General features: G+C 36.6%; 2 pseudogenes across 1 annotated transcript; both read left to right on the plus strand.

Annotated features, from left to right (window-relative positions):
* Window positions 1-2,255: 2,255 nt before the first annotated feature.
* Window positions 2,256-4,724, plus strand: LOC147358064 (olfactory receptor 51L1-like; annotated as a pseudogene). Its single transcript, XR_015141548.1, has one exon. The product of XR_015141548.1 is annotated as an olfactory receptor 51L1-like (transcript).
* An 11,345-nt stretch (window positions 4,725-16,069) lies between these two features.
* On the plus strand, window positions 16,070-17,028 carry LOC147358065 (olfactory receptor 51G1-like; annotated as a pseudogene).
* Window positions 17,029-21,689: the final 4,661 nt, after the last annotated feature.

Raw genomic sequence — 21,689 nt, forward strand, 5'->3', positions numbered from 1 at the left:
GCTACACCATAGCTAACAACCTTTTACTACTCTACCGTATTCTGGATACAAGTTAGTATTTCATCTCATGTTGTACTACCTGCTTTGTTCTAGACATTGAAGTGATAAATACTTGAGACTCTCTGTAGCCTTCTTGCCTTTGAATTTCCAAACTGCAATATCTGGAATGGTAAAGGGAGGATTGGGGGAAGGGCTATAAACTAAGATAGTGACAGTGACAGGGTTATAGCACAGTCTTGCATTTCTCAGGGAGACTCATATCTCTAAGGATTAGAGGAAGACTTATTAACTCATGCATCTTGCTTTGAGAATTAAAACAATCTCTCATGCAAAGAGGAACTATTCTACCAAGTAGGTAAGGACTGGTAAGTAAGAGTGGGAAGTAATAGAAAAACACAAAGTGGGGCTTGAGAGACAAGAGAGAGAAGGGCAGACACCCAAAGTGTGAGAAGAAACACCAAGGGAATGGTTCAAGAAGGAAAAGATTCTTAGTTTATTAGAGGATATCCTTTCTCCAAATATCCTTATTATTCATACCCTGTGCAAAACATTCAAGCCAGACTCAGAGTTTTCAGATAGGACTTGCCTAATATACCCTAGCATGCATGACATGTGGTCTGCTTTCTGTTGGTGGACATGATTGCTTACACAGGGTGAAGGACTATTATCAGACATAACAAAGAGGAATTCCAGAATATGAGTGGGATTACACCAGATAACCTTTGAGGTTCCTTATAATCCTAATTACCAGTTATTTTTAATGAAATTAATTATGGTCTAAATTCAAATGAAGACTTTCAGATTTCTGAGTTTATAAACTAACTCCACAAAATCCATCCTCCTCTGGAGATGTGGAAGAAAGCACAAGGCAATGTGAATGCATTTAAAATTGTAAGATCAGGAACAATAGGAATTGGATTATCAAAATGAACAGGTGCTACCTGAAGGGTTTTGTGAAATAACAGACCAGATTATAGTGAATATGGAATATAATGGATATTTATGTTGTGGTAATTTCAGAATGCTAATATCTCAATTCCTAATTCACTAAAGTTCCAAAGATCTCATGCTTACTCTTGATGAGACTTCTCATTCTATCCTGGACTCAGTTTTTGTTGTTGCTTTTTTCAAATCTGGCACTGAATAAAATGAGAAGTAAATATGTGGTGTCATAATGATCAGAGGAGTTTCTGGATAGAAAAAAAAATGATTAAGAAGCAATTCATATCTCTGGCTATACTGAAATTTACTGGATGAAAAGGAAATGAAACTGATACAATTCACTTTCTACTTCTCAGGCCACCTAAGTAACTTGTGAGATGGTTGTTCATGATGGTTTCCTCTAAAGGAGGATACTTCATAGTCTCCCCATATATTCCTAATCCCATTATGCTTTAAACAATTCTTGTTGGTATTACTGTTGTCATCATCATTGTTGTCATTATCATCATCATCCAGAAGGCTCTTTGCTAAGTATTTTACACACAATATATCTTTTACCTTAGCACATCCTTTCAAATTATTACTTTCTTCAGTTCAGAGAGGAGGCAGTTTTGGTACAGAGAGAAGAAAAGGTGATTTGGTCAAAATTAAACGGAGCACAACATTGAAACCAGAATACAGCTTAGGTTAAAGTGACTGCAGAAGGAGAGAAACAAATTCTAAATAAGGAAGATGTTGAATAACTGTCTCCTTAAAATCTCAGTGAAGAGTCAGTAAGACGACAAAAGATGTACTCTAGATCAGGTATCTTCCCAGTTTTCAAAGAAACTTCATGTTTACTCCTTTTTGATGATTCAAAGAAACCTTGTGAAATCATTAAAAGTTTCTGAATCGAGTGAGCAATGAAATGAAAACCAGATTTCTAAATTTGGATTATGGTGTAGAAATTGGAAAATAATCAACAAAAGAAGGGATAATATTGGAAAATCTGGGCATTAAAGGTAATAATTAGTGCAGGTGTAGACAGGAAGATGAAGTAGATAGGAATTTGGGGACTTAAACTGCAGGGCTGTAAGAGGTATCAGTTCATACTATGTGTGTGTGTAGAACTTAATTGTAATAAGAGTTAAAAAGCCTGAAATTGTTTCTGTAGTATACATATTTCGTGTCTTGCTTATGAATCTTTCATTTCCTGGAAAGTTATTAAACATCCAAGGCAATAATCTTTTGCAGTCAGTGTTTCTTTACATGTAACTGGAGGAGACTGCAGTCTTTCTAGGTGACTCAGTGGTAAAGCATCCTCCTACCAATGCAGGAGACGTGGGTTCGATCCCTAGGTCAGGAAATTCCCCTGAAGTGGAACACAGCAACCCACTCCAGTATTCTTGCCTGGAATATCCCATGGACAGAGCCTGGTATGCTACAGTCCATGAGGTCACAAAAGAGTCGGACCTGACTTAGCAACTAAAATAACAACAGCAAGAGGAGACTGAGAGGATTTGATCTCCCAAAAGCCAAAGTAGACTTTCCAAGATAGCATGATGACAATTTATTAATTTACTGTTAGAGGCAATCTGTCCCATGGATTAGAATTTTGGTAAGCATGGATGCTTGTCAAGAGAAGGGCAAGTGATGGCTCATCTTCTTACTTCAGAGGCATTGTTATTGACTACAGAAGAAGTACTGGAATCTAATAGGTGAAAATATATTAACTCATTCATCCAAGCATATAATATTTAGTGTCAAGATTAGGCACAGTAGGCTTTTTTTTTGTCATTCACTCTTTTTGTTATTTTGTTTTCTCTTGATTTTGCTATGAATCATGAGTTTCTACTCAATCTTTCCCCAATCCCTATATACCTATTATTTTGCCTTTTTTTTTTTTTTTTTTTTTGCAGATAGAGCCTCTCTCTAAATAATAAATCAGTTCGTAAACATAGTAGGAAGAAGGTTTGGACTCTTTAAATGCAGAGTCAGTCAATTCTTCTTTGCTTATATTACATAAAAATTATATATTTATACTTTTTAAAAATCATGCATTCTTCTGTCTATCCTAACTTATGTTTAGCTCTTGCAGATACTAGCCTGATACTAAATTGATATTAGAGTTGATTTTCACTGGGTACTAACCCTGTGGCATCACTTATATAGCCAGAGATAGGTTAGTAAGAGCAAAAACCATGCTGATCAATACTTACCTGAATTCTGTAATATGCTTTGCATGGTGTTCTAGTATTACTGAAAAATCTATCAAGCTAAGACAGAAAATCCATTTCATGTAAGTCACTGCCCAAGTTATTTTTTTTTTAAGAAAAAGTTCTAACGTATGGCCAGTGACTCTGGTTGAGGATCTTCCTGAAGAAAAGTATGAAATTAAAGATGTAGTCTAGAATGGGTTTTGTGTGTACTGTTCTGGGTAGTGTCTTTAGAAGGAGACTACCCATATTCATAGAACATGATAATACATTTGCATTTGAGAGGAAGAAGGGAAGATCCTTGTGGTTATAAAACTGGATGTTTTACTTAACGGACAACACTCAGCAAAGAAATTAAGAATGACAAAGCAAAATTGTGAGGGTAAATCTAGGAGTGATTATAGGACAGACTGAAGTTTTGTTTTGTTTTTGTGACACAGGTGCTGATCTTCTCATTTGTTGCCCCTCTGGAGTGTGATTGTGAATCTGGATTGTGGTTTAACAGTAAGCCCTATGGAAACTGCAAACTCCAGCAATATCCTGGCCTCCACCTTCTATCTCACAGGTATCCCTGGATATGAGGAATTTCACCACTGGATTTCCATCCCATTCTGTCTCCTCTACCTTGTTGGAATCATGGGTAACTGCACTATCCTACATATTGTCCGGACAGACCCCAGGCTCCATGAGCCCATGTACTACTTCTTGGCCATGCTTTCTCTCACTGACATGGGCATGTCCTTGCCCACAATGATATCGCTCTTCAGGGTGCTGTGGTCCATATCCAGGGAGATCCAGTTCAACACTTGTGTAGTCCAAATGTTTTTCATTCACACTTTCTCCTTCACTGAATCATCTGTGCTCTTGGCCATGGCCCTTGACCGGTATGTGGCCATCTGCCACCCACTAAGATATGCCACCATTCTCACTCCTACACTTATCACTAAAATTGGAATTGCAGCCCTGCTTAGAAGTGCCCTTCCTGTGATTCCAAATGTGGCCCGGCTGGCCTTCTTTCCCTTCTGCCATTCTCACATCCTTTCTCATTCTTACTGTCTGCACTAGGACGTGATCCGCCTTGCTTTTGCTGACACCACATTTAATGTTATTTATGGGTTAGTTCTGATCACTTTGCTGTGGGGAATGGACTCTCTGGGTATTTTTGTGTCTTATGTTTTCATCCTTCACTCAGTATTAAAAATTTCATCTCAGGAGGGGAGATTTAAGGCCCTCAACACATGTGCATCCCATATCTGTGCTGTACTTATTCTTTATGTGCCTATGATGGGGCTCTCTATTGTCCATCGTTTTGCCAAACACTCATCCCCTCTCATCCACATCTTCATGGCTCATATCTGCCTGCTAGTTCCACCTGTGCTCAACCCAATTATCTATAGTGTGAGGACAAAGCAGATCCGCCAAGGAATTCTCCACCTGCTTTTCCCCCTAAAACTCAGTTCTTCTCTGATGTAGGTTTGTCCTCAACACAGTGATGACATGAATATTAAGTTTGTAAATATATAGTGATTTGTCTGCTCTCTATGTTGGCACCAGAGTTACCAATAAAAGATTAATTAAAAAAAAAAAGCTGAAATAGTTCTGACAGTACATTGTGAAAAATCCTAAAGGAGAGAGTTGGTGTCTACTGGATTTATAATAGACTGACTTAACACAAACTTCCTAAATTCCAAGTATGAACGTGTTGGAGCAGAGTGTGTTGGAAATCACTTCCATCTGTGGTTTCTCATTTGTAATCCTATCCTGATTCATTGCTGATTGCCCATGAAGTTTTCCTTGTTTATTCTAAACCCATACGTCTTTGTGTCTTGATACAGTATATTTGTCAGGGAATGTTATATTACCTTTCTCATTATGTAAATGTGCTTGTAAATCTACTTATGCTAACTTTCTTAAAATGGAAAAAAACCTTACCTTGATGTAAGAGCATATTAGGTTTCAAAAAGGAAATTTTTGAACTTTTATGGTCCATCAGCATCATCTTTTAAAATTTTACTCACATGTTCTGTTCTTTCTGAGGACACTTATTTTCATCAGGAATAGAAAGGGGCAACTTTCATAGTTTTATTTAATTTTTAGAATTACTCTTACTCTTTCAGAAAGCCAAACTCAGTGATTTTTTATGTCCCTGAGGTAATGTCATGTGAAGCCAGTGATTATATAATCTACTGGATTAGATGTATCTAATAATAATTTAGGATATAGTATTTAAACATAAAAAAATCTAACTCACTGAGGTGTAGATACTTATAAGTTTATAGTAGTAGGAAACAGGTAATACCGATCTCAATTTTTATCTAGAACTCTTTTCAATGTATAAACTGTCTTCACATTTCTCTGAAATTATTGAATGCATAGCTGTGCACAGAGTAGTATTAACAAACTTGCAAGTTTAATTGAAATGCCTTAGTTCAAATGTCTGTCCTTACTGAAAGAGAAGAAAGGAATGAAGCAGAAAATAAAACTTTAAGAATGCTTTGTAACTCCCAGTTTTTATATTGATCTTAATGATGGGTAGTATATTTTCACAAATCGTATTCTGTTACTGTAGGAACTGTGTCTCAAGGACTTTGCTACCTGTGAAAATCAACATTATGTTTAGTGTAAAAGAGTCACTTAATAATTATTTAATGCATAAGTTATATAGAAGTGAATCAATTATTGAATAAAGACTGACTCATTTGGATTGGATTTTTAAAAAACTTGGAGTGAAAAATTTGACATCTCATGAACCCATATTTCCTATAATAAAACATATCTTACTTTAAATTATGATTTCAGATGTCAGGCATATTGAATACACCTAGAATTTCCATTAGCTTATATCTTTTCCCTGGTTTTAATTCAGTTATGTCTGTTCCTATCCCTGTTTATTCTATTTCTTAATTCTAATTACCCCTCTCCTTTAGCACATTCACCTTGTCTGAAACATCAACAAATAAAAATAAAGATATGTGAACATCAGACTTAGATAATATTCCCTATAGTAAATAAGTAAAATAAAATTAATATGAAAAATAAAAAATGAGAAATGTGAACATTAATTTCAGATGTACAAGCAACATTTAAATATTTATATTCATCCTTCATATGGTACCTTCAAATACAAAATGTATTTATAATATTTTAATATTTTTAATTTATTTTTAATTTTACATTTTTAAAAAAGATATGCCGATCATATCTTTCCTAATGCTTCTACTCCAAAAAATGAAACATTTTAAAGCTTTTCCTTAACATATATTCAAACCATTGCATCTTAAATTTTGCATGCCAGTAAAATTATTTTAAATGAACATCTACATAGATAATCTAAGTTTTTAATTTACAAAATATCACCCTCTATACTAACTCTTGGAGAAGGAAATGGCAACCCACTCCGATATTCTTGCCTGGAAAATCCCATGGACAGAAGAGCATGGTGGGCTACAGTTCATGGGGTTGCAAAGAGTCAGGTATGAATGAGTGACTGAGCACATTCTAACTCTTACCGTGTATCACTAGTTACATGATTTTCACGAAATATATTTTACAAAAAAATTTAGAAATACCTATTCTCAAAATTAAGATAATTCTTCCTAGAAGAATGTAGTTGGTGTAGAGGTGTTATTTTATTTTTTATTTTTAAATTAATTAATTTATTTTAACTGGAGGACAATTACTTTATAATATTGTGGTTTTTGCCATACATTGACATGAATCAGCCATGGGTTTACATGTGTCCGCACATCCTGAATCCCCCTCCCACTCCCTCCCACCCTATCCCTTGGGTTGTCACAGAGGAGCACCAGCTTTGAGTGACCTGCTTCATGCATTGAACTTACACTGGTCATCTATTTTACTCATGGTTGATATAAATGTTTCAATGCTATTCTCTCATGTCGTCCCACCCTTACCTTCTCCCACACAGTCCAAAAGCCTGTCTTTACATCTGTGTCTCTTTTGCTGTCTTGCATATAGGGTCTCCATTACTGTCTTTCTAAATTCCATATATATGTGTTAATATACTGTATTGGTGTTTCTCTTTCTGGCTTACTTCACTCTGTATGGGCTTCCCTTATGGTTCAGCTGGTAAAGAATCCACCTGCAATGTGGGAGACGTGGGTTCGATCCCTGGGTTGGGGAGACCCCCTGGAGAAGGGAAAAGTGTTACCCACTCCAGTGTTCTGGCCTGGAGAATTCCATGGACTATACAATCCATGGAGTCACAAAGAGTCGGACACGACACTCTATAATAGGGTCCACATTAGAACTGACTCAAATTTGTTCATTTTTATAGCTGAGTACTATTCCATTGTGTATATGTACCACAGCTTCCTTATCCATTCATCTGTGGATAGACATTTGGTTGCTTCCATGTCTTAGCTATTGTAAACAGTGCTGTGTTGAACATTGGGGTGCATGTGTCTCTTTCAGTTCTGGTTTCCTTGGTGTGTATGCCCAGCAGTAGGATTGCTGGGTCATACGGCAGTTCTATTTCCAGTTCTTTAAGGAATATCCACACTGTTCTCCATAATTGGCTGTATTAGTTTGCATTTCCACCAACAGTGTAAGTGGGTTCCCTTTTCTCCACACCCTCTCCAGCATTTATTGCTTGTAGACATTCTGATGGCTGTCATTCTGACCAGGGTGAGACAGTCCCTCATAGTGGTTTTGATTTGCATTTCTCTGATAATGAGTGATGTTGAACATCTTTTCATGTGTTTCTTAGCCATCTGTATGTCTCCTTTGGAGAAAAGTCTGTTTAGATTTTTGGCCCATTTTTTGATTGAGTCATTTATTTTTCTTGTTTTGAGCTGCATGAGTTGCTTATATATTTTGGAAATTAATTCTTTGTCAGTTGCTTAATTTGCTATTATTTTCTCCCATTCTGAAGGCTGCCTTTTCACTTTGCTTATATTTCCCTTTGTTATGCATAAGATTTTAATTTTAATTAGGTCCCATTTGTTTATTTTTGCTTTTATTTCCAATATTCTGGGAGGTGGATCATAAAGGATCTTTCTGTGACTTATGTTAGAGAGTGTTCTGCCTATGTTTTCCTCTAGGAGTTTTATAGTTTCTGGTCTTACATTTAGATCTTTAATCCATTTTGAGTTTATTTTTGTGTATGATTCTTTTACAGGTGGTTGACCAGTTTTCCTAGCACCACTTGTTAAAGAGATTATTGTTTCTCTATTGTATATTTTTGCCTTCTTTGTCCATAGCTGTGTGGATTTATCTCTGGTCTTTCTATTTTGTTCCACTGATCTATATTTGTCTCTTTGTGCCAGTACCATATTGTCTTAATGACTGTAGCTTTTTAGTATATAGTCTGAAGTCAGGAAGGTTGATTCCTCCAGTTCCATTCTTCTTTCTCAAAATTGCTTTGGCTATTTGAGGTATTTTATGTTTCCAAACAAATTGTGAAATTATTTGTTCTAGTTCTGTGAAAAACACCTTTAGTAGCTTGATAGGGATTGCATTGAATCTATAGATTGCTTTGGGTAGTATACTCATTTTCACTATATTGATTCTTCCAATCCATAAACATGGTATATTTCTTCATCTATTTGTGTCATCTTTGATTTCTTTCATCAGTGTTTTATAGTTTTTCCTATATATGTCTTTTGTTTAAGTAAATTTATTCCTAAGTATTTTATTATTTTCATTTTTTTAATTTGTATTTTTATTGGAGTATATTTGATTAATAATGTTGCAGCAAAGTAATTCAGTTATACAGACACATGTATCTATTCTTTTTTAAATTCTTTTTCTATTAGATTTCTATTGAATATTGACCAGAGGTCCCTGTATTATACTGTGTTATATATTTTAAAAATAGCCATGTGTACATGTCAATCCCAAACTCCCACTCTCCCCCAATTTGTAACAATGAGTTTGTTCTCTAAGTCTGTGTGTCTGTTTCTGTTTTGTAAATAAGTTCATTTGTATTTTTTTTATTCTGCATGTAAGCAGTATCATATATTTGCCTTTGTCTGATTTACCTCATTTAGAATGATAATCTCCAGGTCCATCTAAGTTGCTGCAAAAGGCATTATTTTGTTATTTTAATGGCTGAATAATATTCCATTTTATGTATGTACAACATCTTTATCCATTCATCTGCCTATGGACATTTATGTTGCTTTCATGTTGTGGCAATTGTTAATAGTGCTGCACTGAAGATTGGGGTTCATGTATCCTTTCTAACCATGTTTTCTCCAGATGTTTGCCCAGGAGTAGAATTGTTGAATCAGAGATGAGTTTTGACTATACAAATGAATGAAAGACTGAACGAATGAATAGATGACACAGTTATATTATGAACTGAAAAGGGAAGCATTATTTTGTCCAGTCCAGCCTTCCAGCAAATAGCTATCTCTCTTAAAGTGAAAGCCCTCCTACTCTTGCCTAGAATTATGATAATATGGTATAAGCATCTAACCCAATTTTATATAGACTTATAAGCTGAGACACTCTTACGCATATTGTTTTGCTTCATTAAGCCATGAGTATTTGCTTGTCCTCTAAAAGTATTGTCTGCCTATCTGAAAAATCTGTAAGATATCCAGAAGACCAAATAATAATTCATTTTTTCCAGTCTCCTATCACTAGGAAAAATGCAATACAATTATTTTCATGATGTCAAATGTTATTCTTTGGATTATGCATTGATCATCTTTATTTGCAGAAAGCCCTTTGTGGCAAAACACAAAAAAATTAAAAAAGCACAAAATCAGAATAGAGAATAACACCCTTCACCATTTAAGTGTTTAGTGTTTTCTTTTATACATGCATTGTTCCAAAATACATCATTAGCACACTTAGTCATTCAGTCATTTGAATAACTTAAACCATAAAAGCATTATCCTTTAAAAAAGTTCAGTGTGGATAACCACCTCATTACCCAGAAAGTCTAGAAAAAGCCATGTGCATTTATAAAGAGAATAATAGTACAGATATTTTTAAGACACCCAATTCATTTAATTCAACAACTTGACCATATATAGGTTTCTATTATATTCATCATGTACTTTTTTACTGTCTAATGCCAGAGAAATATTTTAGCTCTTTTATAAATGAAGAAGAGGTAAATGTTTTATAGTGGAGATAAGAAAGTACATTATAAGAATTATGACAAATAAGTTTATAAATGATAAATCTTGTCCCATGAACCATAGAATGCAATTTGCAAGAATGGCATAAGAAAAGTTGAGTTAGGAAAATGCATGTGCTTACATAAAAGTGCCAGATGAATCCAGTGAACATAATCCTGATCATTACCACAAATTTCCTTTTCTTTGGAATTTGTCCTGACATAATTTCACCCTCATTAAATCAGAAGAAGGAATAAAATACATTGATTCAAATTAGCAATCTGACCCAATATAGAGCAGTTAAACTCCTTGTCCAACAATCATTGTAGCTGAGACCAGATAGGGTCAACAAATCTAAAAAAATTCATCCTTTCCTGCTGTTGAGGTCCTATGGCAGCCTGGCTCCTTTTCCTACCTAAGTTGTAGACATTAAGATTACCTTTGGCTGTCATGACATTTGCAGAATATTTCAATGAAGTGTCCTGCTTTGCGGGGGTTGGATAGGCTAGCCATGTGGCATGCTTCCCTCGTGACTCAGACAGTAAAGAATCCACCTGCAATGCAGGATACCTGGATTTGATCCCTCGGTTGGGAAGATTCCCTGGAGGAGGGCATGGCAACCCAGTCCGGTATTCTTGCCTGGAAAATCCCCGTGGCAGAGGAGCCTGGTGGGCTACAGTCACAAAGAGTTGGACACAAGTGAGTAAGCACAGTAACAGAACTGAACTTGAGTCATTCCCAGCCCTTAGGTTGTAGACTCTATGTTCCTCAACAGTTTAAGTCCTTAATAAGTCCCTCTGATTGGCTACTCCATAGCTAACATTCTTTATTGAGTGCAAGCATGCCTGTCAGTCACTCAGGCTTATCTGACTCTGATAGCTCATGGTGAAGGGTTCCTGATCTCCAAAGAAGATTTAGCTTCGGGACCAGGGACTAGGTTTGATCATTCAAGAGCTTTTGTGTAGCAGAGTTTTATTAAATTATAAAAGGGGACAGAGAAAGCTTCTGACATAGATATCAGAAAGGGGACATAGAGTGCCCCCCTTGATAGTCTTAACAAGGGAGTTATATACTTTTTCAATTGATTATTACAGTAAATCAAAAGAATGTCTCAAGGTTGTAAAGGTCTTACCAGACCCAATTCCACAATTTGCACTTTAACATAACTGAATTAGGAAAGATCTTACCAGACCCAATCCCACAGTATACATTTTTTAAATGACAGACTTAATCAGAAGGGTCTTAAGAAGGAAAAACATGTCCTCGAGCAAGCTACATTGTTCTATTGACTAAAACTAAACAATGAAAAAATGTTTGTCCTTTTTTTCTACTTGAGAACTCCAGACCCCTGTCTCCTCTTTGAAAGCCCCAGACCCCTTTCTCCTCCTCAGGGACCCTGGACTTCTTATCAACCTACCTAGAAATTGATTCTCTCAATTCTTTGTAACTAAATAGGCTGTAGCCCACCAGTTTCCTCTGTCCATGGAATTTTCTAGGCAAGAATGACAAGTGGGTTGCCATTTCCTAACTAGGGGATCTCCCTGACCCAGCAACAAACCTACATTTCCTGTGCCTCCTGCATTAGCAGGCAGATTCCTTATCACTGAGCCACTTGGGAAGCCCAGCATCTTTATTACCTTGCCATATTCTGGATGCAAGATAGTATTTCATTACATGTCACACTACCACATTTGTTCCAGACATTGAGGTGATAAATATTTGGAACTTTCTATAACCTCCTGCCTTTGCATTCCCAAACTGCATTATAGGAAATGGAAAACAGAGAATTTGGGGAAAGGCCCTAAAGTAAAATAGTGGTGCAGACAGGGTTACAGGCATGGCCCTGCATTTCTCATGGGGACTCACATCTCTAAGGACTGGAGGAACACTTATGAACTCATCCTTCTTTCCTTGAGAATTAGAGCAGTCACTCATGACAAGAGCAACTATTCTATCATTCGGTGAGGATTGGGAGAAGTAAAACTGGGAGGTAATAGGGAAATACAGAGGGGGCTTGAGAGATTGAAGAGATCAGGGCAGACACCCAAAGTGTGAGAAGAAGGACCAGGGGAATGGATTGAGAAGGAAGAGGTTCTCAGGTGATTAGAGTGCATACTTTCTCCAAATCTTTATTGTCCATACCCATAGACAGAGGATTCAAGCCAGACATGGGTTTTTCAGATAGAACTTGCCTAATATACCCTAGACTTTCATGGCAAGTAGTCCCCTGTCTGTCCGTGCACATGACTGTTTACACAGCATAAAGGAATATTATCAGACATAACAGAAGAGGAATCCAGAATAAGAGTGGGATTACAGCAGATAAGATTTCAGGTCCCTTCTAGTCCCATGTATCAGTGATTTTTAACATGATATTAATTATGTTCTAAACCTTAAGACATTCATATTGTTGAATTTATTAACTAATTCCAGACTCCACCCTCCTACTCTGGGGATGTAGAAAATATCAAAAGGCAATGTGAAAGAATTTGAAACTAGAGCATCAGGACCAGTAGATATTGGATTGTGTAATCAAACAGGTGCTGCAACATGCCGGCTGTGAAAAAAATAGATGGACTAGATACTAGTGAATATGGAGAATAACGAATATATATGTTGCAGTAACATCAGAATGCTAATGTGATTGCTCAGATTCCTATTTCACTGACGTCCCAAAGATCTCATTTTAACTCTTGGTGAGATTTCTCATTCTATTTTGGATGTTTTTATCCCCCAAAATTGGCACTGAATAAAATGGAAAGTATATATGTAGTGTCATCATATTGATCAGAGGAATTTCTGGGTAGAAAAATATTAAGGAGCAATTCATATCTCTGGCTATACTAAATATTTAGTTGATAAAAAGGAAATAAAACTGATATAGTTCACTTTCTACTTCTCAGGCCATCTAGGTCACTTTTAACATAGCCATTCATGGTGTTTCCTCTAGAGAAGAGGATACGCCATAGTCTCCTCTTGTCTTCCTCCTCTCATCAGAACAGTCGTTGGTGTTATTATTATTGTTGTCATCATCATTGTTCTCGTTTTCATCACTATCAGCATCATAGAAAAGGCTCTATGCCAACAAGTTTACACACATTATCTCCTTCACCTTAGCACATTCCATCAAATTATAATTATCTTCAGTTTATAGAGGAGACAACTCCTCTACAGAAGAGAGAGAGAAAAAGAAGTCATTTGGTCTAAATTAAAGTGAGTAAGGCAATGGCACCCCACTCCAGTAATCTTGCCTGGAAAATCCCACGGACAGAGGAGCCTGGTAGGCTGCAGTACATGGGGTCGCTGGGAGTCAGACACGACTGAACGACTTCACTTTCACTTTTCACTTTCATGCATTGGAGAAGGAAATGGCAACCCACTCCAGTGTTCTTGCCTGGAGAATCCCAGGGACGGGGGAGCCTGGTGGGCTGCCGTCTATGGGGTCACACAGAGTTGGACACGACTGAAGCAACTTAGCAGTAGCAGCAAAGTGAGTAAGCTCTGAAACCAGAATATAACAAGTTAATGTGATTGCAGAGCCAGAGAAATATATTCTACATAAGAGAGATGTTAGATATTAGTCTCCTTCAACTTCAGAAGAAGGTCAGTGATATGATGAAAAATGACCTTTAGTTCAGGTATCTTACAGTTTTCAATGAAACTTCATGTTTACTTCTTCTTGGCCATGGGAGAGAACATTTATAAAATTGGAAAAATGGTTTGAATTGACTAAGCAGTAAGATAAAAAGAACCAGATTTTTAAATTTTGATTATAGATTAGAAATTAGAAAAGAATCATCAAAAAGAAAGAATAATATTGGGCACTCTGAGCATTGAAAGTAATAATCAGTGAAATTTTGGACAGAAAGGTGAGGAGATAGACAGGAATTTGAGAAGTTAAATAGCAGGGCCATAAGAAGTATCAGTTCATATAGTATGTCAATAGAACTAAGTGTAATATGAATAGTCAGGAAGACTGAATTTGTTTCTAGAATTTACTTATTTGATGTCTTGATTATGGATCTTGTATTTTTTAGAAAATTATTAAAAAATTGGGGGGAAATATCTTCTGTAATCAAGGATATTACATGGAACTAGAGGAGACCCCACTCCAGTACTCTTGCCTGGAAAATCCCATGGATGGAGGAGCCTGGTGGGCCACAGTCCATGGGGTCGCAAAGAGTCGGACACGACTGAGCGACTTGACTTTCACTTTTCATTTTCATGCATTGGAGAAGGAAATGGCAACCCACTCCAGTGTTCTTGCCTGGAGAATCCCAGGGACGGGGGAGCCTGGTGGGCTGCCGTCTATGGGGTCGCACAGAGTCGGACACGACTGAAGCAACTTAGCATCAGCAGCAGCAGCAGAGGAGACTTAGGGGATTTCATGTCACAAAATGTCAAAGACTTTCCAAGACAAAAGATGCTGATTTATTAGTTTACAGTGGAAGGTAATTTGTCCCATAGAGTTTAAATTCCTAAACCAATATTTTGGTGAGCATGGAGGCTGGGCAGTTGATGAGCAAGTGGAGTTTAAGAAATGGCTCACCTTTCTTAATAATGTCTTTCTTGACCACAGAAGAAATCCTGGAATCTAGAGGGGGAAGATATATTTTCTCATCTGAGCAGAAGAGCTTTAGTGTGGAGGTCAGATGCCAGTAGACGTTTTTTGTGCATTTTACTTTTTTTGTTGTTGCTTTCTTTCTTGTTTTTGCTTTGAAGGATAAATTTCTACTCTCTCAAAAACCCCTATATCTTTTGTTTTGTAGTTTTGGTAGAAAGGATCAGTCTCTAAATGATTAATTAGTTCTGAAACATAATAGGAAGAATGTTCTGAATCTTTTAAATCAGATTCAAAATCAATTATAGTTTGCTTAACATCACATATAAAAATTATATATTATATAATTATAAATTTTAAATTCTACACATTCTACTAAATCATCTTAAGCTATATTTGTCTCAAGGAGATGCTAATCCAGGAACATATTGATATCAGAGTTGATTCTATGTGGCTACCATTCCCTTGTTATCAATCACCAAGGTGGCGCTAGTGTTACAGAACCTGCCTGCCAAATTAGGAGACCTAAGAGTCGTGGGTTCAATCTCTAAGTCAAGAAGATCTTCTGGAGGAGGATATGACAACCCACTAAAGTATTCTTGCCTGGAATATCACCTGGACAGATGAGACTGGCAGGTCCCAGTCCATAGGGTCACAAAAAGTAGGACATGCCTGAAACAACTTAGCACACATATGTGGATGCCATCACTGTGGTATCAGTTATATAGTCGGAGATAAGTTTAGTAAGAATAAAAAACATCCTGACCAAATCTTGCATGAATACTGTTGAGATGCCTTGCATGATATTCTAGTATTGCTGAAAAAGCTATCAAGCTCAAAGACATTCATGTAAGTCATTGCAGGAGTCTTTTTTCTTTTTTTCAAAGCAGACTAATATAAGGCCAGTAACTCTGGTCAAGACTGTTCTAAAGAAAAGTATTAATTAATAATGTAATCTACAGTGGTTTTGTGTGTGCTGCTCTGGGGAGTAGTGTTTTTAGAAGGAGTTTGTGCATGTTCAAACAGCATGTTAATAGTTCTGCATCTGAGGAGAAGGGAAAGTTGTTATGGTTATAAAAGTGGATGTTTTTCTTAACTGACGACATTGAGCAATGAAATGAAGAAAAACAAAGCAAAACTGTGAGGGTGAATCTAGGAGTGATTATAGGACAGACTGAAGTTTTGTTTTGCTTTTGTGACACAGGTGCTGATCTTCTCATTTGTTCCCCCTCTGAAGTGTGATTGTGAATCTGGATTGTGGTTTAACAGTAAGCCCTATGGCAACTGCAAACTCCAGCAATATCCTGGCCTCCACCTTCTATCTCACAGGTATCCCTGGATATGAGGAATTTCACCACTGGATTTCCATCCCATTCTGTCTCCTCTACCTTGTTGGAATCATGGGCAACTGCACTATCCTACATATTGTCCGGACAGACCCCAGGCTCCATGAGCCCATGTACTACTTCTTGGCCATGCTTTCTCTCACTGACATGGGCATGTCCTTGCCCACAATGATATCGCTCTTCAGGGTGCTGTGGTCCATATCCAGGGAGATCCAGTTCAACACTTGTGTAGTCCAAACGTTTTTCATTCACACTTTCTCCTTCACTGAATCATCTGTGCTCTTGGCCATGGCCCTTGACTGATATGTGGCCATCTGCCACCCACTAAGATATGCCACCATTCTCACTCCTACACTTATCACTAAAACTGGAATTGCAGCCCTGCTTAGAAGTGCCCTTCCTGTGATTCCACTTCTCACCCGGCTGGCCTTCTTTCCCTTCTGCCATTCTCACATCCTTTCTCATTCTTACTGTCTGCACTAGGACGTGATCCGCCTTGCTTTTGCTGACACCACATTTAATGTTATTTATGGGTTAGTTCTGATCACTTTGCTGTGGGGAATGGACTCTCTGGGTATTTTTGTGTCTTATGTTTTCATCCTTCACTCAGTATTAAAAATTTCATCTCAGGAGGGGAGATTTAAAGTCCTCAACACATGTGCATCCCACATCTGTACTATACTTATTCTTTATGTGCCTATGACTGGGCTCTCTATTGCCCATTGTTTTGCCAAACACTCATCCCCTCTCATCCACATCTTCATGGCTCATATCTACCTGCTAGTTCCACCTGTACTCAACCCAGTCATCTATAGTGTGAAGACAAAGCAGATCTGCCAAGGAGTCTCTGCCTTCTTTTCCCCCTAAAAGTCAGTTATTCTGTGATGTAGGTTGGTCCTCAAGACAATGATGGCATAAATATTAAGTTTGTAAATATATAGTGATTTTTCTACATGCTCTGTTGGCACCAGAATTGCCAATAAAATATTACCGAAAAGGACACAAACAAAATTGACACTACATCCTGCAGATGTCCTAAATTAGAGAGTTGGTGTCCACTGGGATTATACAGACTGACTTAACACGTGTTTCCTAAATCTCCTCTAGGCATGAATATGTTGGAATATAATGTGTTAGATACCATTTAAATCTATTGTCTCTCTTTTCTAATCCTAACCCTGATTCATGGTTTCCTGTCCATAAAGTTTTCCTTGATCATTATAAACCCATATTTCTGTGCTTCTTGACATACTGCCTTTGTCTGGGAATCTTACATTACCTTTCTTGTTATAAGTGTGTAAGTCTGCTGAAGTTACTTTTATTAAAGATAGTAATGATCATATCTTGATATAAATTATATTAGAACTCACAGCATTTTATCTATCTTCATGGTGCATCAGAAGCATCTTTTAAAATTTTATACACATGCTCTGTATTTTCTCAGGAAATTGAATTTCTCGAGGTATAGAAATGGGCAACCATCATTTTTTACTTAATTTTCTGAAATAATTTTAATCTTACAGAAAGCTAAAACTTAGTAGTTTTTGAAATCCCTGAGATGTTTTATGAAGCCAGTAATTATAATCCACTGGATTAAGTGTATCTAACAATAATTTAGGATATAGTATTCAAACCTAAAAAATCTAACTGACTGAAGTGTAGCTACTTATGTTTGTGACCGTAAGAATCATAAAATATAAATCTTACTTTTTCTACAATTCTTTTGGCATATAAACTGTCTTTTCATATTATTCAAAGGATCTAGTGCATGGCTATGCATAGAGTTGTATAAGAAACTTGAAATTCTAGTTGAAATTTCTTAATTCACATGTCAACACTTGTTCAAAGACAAATAAATGAAGAAGAAAAAATCCTTTAAGGATGCTTTATAACTTTATGTATGTTGATCTTAATAATACATAATAAGTTTTCACAAATCTTATTCTATCTACACTAGGAACTGTGTCTCATGCAGCTTGCTACCTGTGAGAAGCAACACTAACTTTATTTAAATTACGCACTTAATAATTATTGAGTGCATAAGTGAAAAGAAATGATTCAATCATTGGATAAAGAATGACTAGTTTTATTGGATTAAAAAAAAATCTTGGAGAAAGAGATTTCACCTGTCATAAGCCCACATTTCACATGACAAAAAAGGTATTATTAACTTGAAATTACCATTTCAAATGTCAAACCTGTGAAGGACATCTAAGACTTTCCATGACTTATTTCTGTTCCCTAGTTTTAATTCAGTTATATCTGTTCCCATCCCTCTTATCCTATTTCTTGACTCTACTTCTAAATACTCTTCTCCTTCAGCACTTTCAGATATCAAGTAAAAATAAAGCAAGATATATGAACATCAAATTTAGATAATATTTCCTACATTAAATAAATAAAATAAAATTAATAGAAATAAATATTGGAAGACAATGTGAACATTATCATTTGCTGTATACCATATAAGTATATTGGGCTTCCCTGGTGGCTCAGTGGTTAAAGCATCTGCCTGCAATGCGGGAGACCAGGGTTCGATCCCTGGGTCCGGAAGATCCCTGGAGAAGGAAATGGCAACCCACTCCAGTATTCTTGCCTGGAGAATCCCATGGACAGAGGAGCCCAATAGGCTACAGTCCACAGGGTCGCAAAGAGTCAGACATGACTGAGCAACTTCAATTAACTATAGCCATTCTATAAAACCTTCAAATTCAAAATATATTTTTAGTTTCTGCTTGCTGAATACATCTATCATAATGCTTCTACTCCTAAAAATGAAAAGTTTTATCATATTTTTAGCTAACAAATATATTTAAACCATTGAATCTTAGATTTTGCATTGCATGCAAATACAAAAATATACAAATGAGTATGTAAATATACAGGCCAACTTTTGAGTTTACAAATTGTTATCTTCTATATATTTCTTAAGATATATTATTAGAGGTACTTTATATTCATAAACGGGGCTTCCCTTGTAGCTCAGATGGTAAAGAATCTGCCTTCAATGCAGGAGATCCAGGTTTGATCCCTGGGTTGGGAAGATCCCCTAGAAAAGGGAATGGCAACCCACTCCAGTATTCTTGTCGGCAAAATACCATGAACAGAGGATCCTGGCAGGCTATAGTCCATGGGGTTGCAAAGAGTCAGAAATGACTGAGCAGTTGACACACATATTCATAAAGTATACTTTACTAAACACACTAAAAAAAACACATATTATCAAAATTAAGATAACTGTCCCTAAAATATAGTCATTGAAGACGTGAGTGATTGAATATACAAATGAATGGATATCAAGTTTGTGTTATGAACTGAGAACAGAAGCACTATCTTGTTTTTAAAAATTTAGCAAAAGCTAGAGTCCCAGCAAGTAGATAGTGTTATTGAAAGAGGAAGGCCTCTTGTCCTTCCACAAATTCACTATAATATGATTTAAGCATCTGTCTCATTTGTACTTGGACTTATAAATTAAGAGACACTCTTACTCATATTGTAATATATAGTAATGTTCAGTCACTAAGTCTTGTCTGACTCTTTGTGACCCCATGAACTGCAGCACACCAGGCCTCCCTGTGCCTCACCATCTTCCGGGATTGATCTAAGTTCATGTCCATTGAATGGGTGATACTATCCAACCATCACATCTCATGAACCTTTATCAGCAAAGTGATGGCTTTGCTTTTTATGTTGTTTGATGAAGTCATGATTATTTATTTGCCTTCTAAAAGCCTTCTCTGCCTACCTGAAGAATGTGTATATATTCAGAAGGCCAAATAATAATTCATCTTTGTGTTCCAATCCCCTATTATTAAGCAAAAATGCAATGCAATTATTTTCATTATATCAAACATTAACCTTTGTGCTATGCATTGGTCATCTTTATGCTGAGTGATCACATCATGGTTATCTGGGTCATTAAGAACTTTATTGTATAGTCCTCCTATGTATTCTTGCCATAAAGAAGGCTGAGTACTAAAAAATTGATACTTTCAAACTGCGGTGTTGGGAAGACTCTTGAGAGTCCTTTGGACTGCACGGAGATCCAACCAGTCCATCCTAAAGGAAATCATCCCTGAATATTCATTGGAAGGACTGATGCTGAAGCTGAAGCTCCGATACTTTGGCCACCTGATGTAAAGAGCCGACTCATTGGAAAAGACCCTGATGCTGGGAAAGATTGAAGGCAGGAGAAGGGGACAACAGAGGATGAGATGGTTGGATGGCATCACTGACTCAATGGACATGAGATCGAGCAAACTCAGAAAGTGCTGAAGGACAGGGAAGCCTGGCATACTGCAGTACAAGGAGTTGCAAAGAGTCAGACACGACTGAGTGACTGAACAACAACGTGCTGCAGAAAACACTTTGTGGCAAAAATGATAGCAAGCAAAAAATCAGAGCAGAGGAGGTCACCATCTAAGTGTTTAGCATTTTCCTCTACATAAAATATTGCTGCAAAATATTTCATTAGCACACTTAGTCATTTAATCATTCAATTGAATAACTATTAAAACACAATTTCCTTTTAAAACCTACAATATGGATAATTATATGATTATATATATAATTTATAAAAAGCTTCTATAAACAGCTTTATGTATTTAAAAAAGAATTATAACAATATGAATATTTTCAAGACAGTCAAATTACTTCAACCGCTTGACCATGTATATGTTTCTACTATGTTCATGATGCACGTCTTTATTATTTGATGCCAGAGAAGAATTTTACCTCCTTTGTAAATCAAGAGGTGAATATTTCTTAGGGGAGATAAGGAATTACATTGCAATAATTATGGTATGAGAGTTTATAGATGATAAAGTTTGTCCTAGTACTATGGAATACAATAGAATGTTTAGTGTAGGAAGAGCTAAACTAGGACGATTGCATGTGCTAATATAAACATGCCAAATGAATCCAGTGAACAGAATCCAGACCGCTTATACTTCCCTTTTTTTCAGAATTACTCTGACACAATTTATTCCCCATTAAATCAGAATAAGAAATACAACAGTTTGATCCAGGTTTAGCAATTGATCCTATATAGAGAAATCATATGTTTTGTCCCAGTCATTGTAACTAAAACCAGGTATGTGTGCTTAGTTGCTCAGTCATGTCCGACTCCTTGCGACCCCATGGACTGTAGGCCTCTTTGCTCCTCTGTCCATGGGGATTGTCCAGGCAAGAATACTGGAATGGGTTGCCATGTCCTCCTTCAGGGAACCTTCCCAACCCAAGAATCAAACGGGTTCTCCTGTATTGCAGGAGGATTATTTACCAGATAAGGTACCAGGGAAGCTCAAATTCAATTAAGAAGCTATCCATTCCTGCTGGTGAGGTCTAATAGCAGCCTGACTTTAGTCCTACCTGAGAAATAGAAATTCAGTTATCCTTGGCTGTCATAATATCCCACAGAATGTTACCATGAAATATCCTGCTTTTTGATTCCTTTATCTAACCAAAGGTAATTTCTATTGTTTGTCACCAAAAGAATCTTTAATACACTAAGGTCCTGAAGAGATAAGAAAGTCATACTTGTGGATGCTAA

This window comes from Bos grunniens, chromosome 15 (assembly GCF_055505025.1).
Source record: "Bos grunniens cultivar Pamir isolate PY7600 chromosome 15, Bosgru_T2T1.0, whole genome shotgun sequence".
In the NCBI taxonomy this organism is placed as follows: Eukaryota; Metazoa; Chordata; class Mammalia; order Artiodactyla; family Bovidae; genus Bos; species Bos grunniens.